The following is a 3,977-nucleotide window of genomic DNA, read 5'->3' on the forward strand; positions in this document are numbered from 1 at the left end:
GAGAGAGAGAGAGAGAGAGAGAATTTGCGCAGATTGCCAACGTTAAAGATGTGTATTGTTAATTGTTTGTTCTCCTAATTATTTGTTACCTGTAGACGGACTGCCTGACGTCATCACTTCTGATGTTCATGACGTCGTGAGGAGAGAGTGAACAGTCAGGTGAAGCGGAGGCGATGATTCTACTGACTGTTTATTACTTATCTGACACAAAAGGAGAGAGAGAGAGAGAGAGAGAGAGAGAGAGAGAGAGAGAGAGAGAGAGAGAGAGAGAGAGAGAGAAAGAGAACGAAAGGTAGAGCGAAAGGGAGAGAGAGATTGGATCTGACAGGTGAACTCCGCCCCGCAGCGTGAAGCCCGAACGGCTGAACGCTGGAGGAAGCACCGCTGAAGTAGCGCGTGAAAGAACCGGCTACGTTTAGGAGAATGTCGGGAATGCGACGCAGGATGGTCAGATCCCGTCGATGTGCGCGCGGAGACCGAGGAGCACGGAGTGGAGGGGGCAGGACGCACGAGACAGGTCATAAGGTGAACTGAGGAGAGATGAGATGGTTAATCGTTTGACGCTCACACAAAGTGTTTGCCGAAAGCACACATGCACACGATTTCACATGAACGCGCTCTCCATGGTTCTGAAACGCCGCTACCGATGGATTCGTTAGATCGCTTTTAGAAATTTACTTTTGTGTCACATCGACTATCTAACTCAATGCCCAATGACAGTATCCGGTCAGTGGTGTGGTCGGTGTGTCATAGAGAAACCCCTTGTCACGCCCAGTCATCACGCTTACAGCAATGAGCGGAGATCTTCTGCAGACAGGGAGAGACGAGGCAGGATTGTGTTCCTGTTTTGTTCTTGGATTCGTGAATCACGTCATTATTAAAACATATCCTTCAACCGCGGCTCGACGTCTTCATCAGCTTAACATCCCCCCAGACCCCCTGTGCTGAGATTTCTTATCAATTAACCATAGCAACCACTATTACACATAATATGCACACACATGCGCACTCATACGCACACACAGACACACACATGCAACACACATACTCAGACCAACAAACACAAAGACACACACACAAACAAATAAACGCAAACATGCAAACTCATACATACTCACACACACATATACACACACACACAAAATCCCAAACTCAAGCACACACACAAACTCACACACACACACACACACACACACACGCACACACACACACACACACACACACACACACACACACACACACACACAGCGGAGAGATTGCGGTCCCCTCCGTGTTGATCTTGACACCCGATAGATTGCGCGCTCTGCTGTTGCTTCAGAGAGCAGGTATGCAGAGTGTGTGTTTTCCCCCATTGTGAGCCACTGATGACTAATTTAAGGGTCCCGCGTACAGAAATACCAGCCCTGCGCTCGCGGTGAAGTGCCTTATTCATAAGCTGTGAATAATGGAGGTTTGGAGCGTGCCGGGACCCAGGCGAGGATATCTGCTGACTGGGCGCTTTCTCCTGGAGCCCAGCAGGAATGTGGCCCATCAGTCAGCCAATTAGAGGCTAAGGGCCGGACCCCCCCCCCCCCCCCCATTACACACCAGGAGCCCTTTAGAGGGGCCGCATGTTCAGGAGGACGTTTAAGAGGGCAGGACTGAAGCACAGGGGCCAAATGAGATCATGTCACGAGACAATGGAGAGTACAGCTCTCTCTCCTCCTCTCCCTTAGTTTCCATCCTTTCTTTTCCTCTCCTCTTCCCCCCTCCTCCTCTCTCCCCTTACTCACTGTGTGTCCCCAGTGTCCTGACGGACAGACTGACTCTGGATAATCAGGTCGGAGCTTCGCTGGCTCTCAGACGACGTCAGAGCTTCATCATCATCATCCTCAGGTACGATGAGCAGGAGGAAGAGCACAACAACGTGCTCAGCCAAGTTCCATCGCTGGGAAGTGGGTCAGCAGCCCCTTCACGAGGAGGTCTGGCACACCGCCACTGGCTCTCCGTCAACGGCCCCATCACCAGTGTTGTGCCTGAACGCGTTCATTGAACGATAGTTCATGAACTCGTTCCTATTTTGGGCAAACGTGAACCGAACCTAATGTATTACTGCCTGATGAACGTTACTGTGAACTCGTTCATTCTGGTGTCTGTGAACGGCACCCTCACTTGGTTTAACTTCGTTCAATATGGGGGTTATTTGTTTATCAACACGGTGGATGCTCGCGCAGATTGCCGTGTTGTTTGACCGGTTGCCATGGTCATCTCTGTGTGGTTAATTTGCAGTTGCGGTGTTGCCAGCTTACTGTTACATTAAACTGTAATCAGAAAAGGCGGTTATATGCTATAGACCCTATAGCATCTGTCGTGTAAAGGCTGGGACGAATTTCAAATTATAAATATGTACACTTTATTTTGAACGTATAGAACGGCGCGATTCCCATTGAAACGAATGGCGCGGTGATTATTCTTCAAAACGAGAGCTGTTAAATTGTGGAAAATGAATTAAACCGTAATCAGACAACGCGGTTATATGCTATAGACCCTAGAGTATCTGTGGTAAAAAGGCTGAGACAAATTTCGAATTATAAATATGTACAATCCATAACGTTAGCTCTCTGGCTCATAGTTCAGCGGATTAAAATACCTCATAGCATCATTGCTTGTTGGCCGGAAACGGAATGGGAGGCTGTTCACGTTTGGTTGTAGTCTTTTTGCTCGGTTCTCCGTCTCATCAGTAGGGCTAGAACCGAGCAAAAAGACTACAACCAAAAGTAAACAACCCCCCCCCCCCCTTTCCGTTTCCGGCCAACGAGCAATGAGCCTTCCAACAGAAATCAATGGTATTTACAAAATGCGCTAAATGTGCAATAAAACACGATAGAAACTGTATTTCGCTACGACACTTGATTCAGCCACTCTATTTCATCCTAGACAAACCACAAAGGGGGCTCAATGTTCAAAATACCGGAAAAAACAAATAGCCCACAGCGGTCTCACAGATTTCTGTGATTGGCCCAGGTGATGGAGCCGCCACCCTATGGGCCGGGAGAGGGCGGTCACTGGTGGCTGTAGATTAGGGTGGAGGTGGTGGTCGATGGCTGTAGATTAGGGTGGAGGTGGTGGTCAATGGCTGTAGATTAGGGTGGAGGTGGGGGTCGATGGCTGTAGGTTAGGGTGGAGGTGGGGGTCGGTGGCTGTAGGTACTGGTGGAGGTGGGGGTCGATGGCTGTAGATAAGGGTGGAGGTGGGGGTCAATGGCTGTAGGTTAGGGTGGAGGTGGGGGTCGGTGGCTGTAGGTACTGGTGGAGGTGGGGGTCGATGGCTGTAGATAAGGGTGGAGGTGGGGGTCGATGGCTGTAGATTAGGGTGGAGGTGAGGGTCGATGGCTGTAGATTAGGGTGGAAGTGGTTCCTTGCTACGTTGGGGGGGAGATTTATGACTTGAAACCAAACGGACAAACTGCAGTCAACAAGGAATCTAGAATGCACTACGTGCATCCAACTGCTTCCTGTTTACACACGCTTCTTGTTTACACAGGCTTCCTGTTTACTTGTGCTTCCTGTTAACACCTGCTTCCTGTTTACACAAGATTCCTGTCTACACCTGCTTCCTGTCTACTGGTGTGCACTCTGTCTCAGCCGTTGGCCTACATTCACTTCTTGTTCTTGGAGGATTTACACAGGGAAGATATTCTCCATTTGTCCCCTTCAGGGGGAAGTGCGGTTCAGTTTAATTCCATTGATCTCTATGGAAATTAATTCCTTTCCATTCGTCCCATGTGCAATACGTCGACGAATGAAATAAAAATATAGAACACAATTTAAATTAATTGAATTCCATGAAATGTTATTAAATGAAAGGAATGTGTGTGGCCTTCACCAACGCCTTGTGTTTCTTTTACAGCAGCCACTCCTGGTACTGAAGTACAGAAGACGGATCATAGGCCCTGACCACACCCCCCAGGAGCTCTGACAACACCCCCCAGGAGCCCT

Source organism: Pollachius pollachius, assembly GCF_949987615.1.
Source record: "Pollachius pollachius genome assembly, chromosome: 11".
Classification (NCBI taxonomy): domain Eukaryota; kingdom Metazoa; phylum Chordata; class Actinopteri; order Gadiformes; family Gadidae; genus Pollachius; species Pollachius pollachius.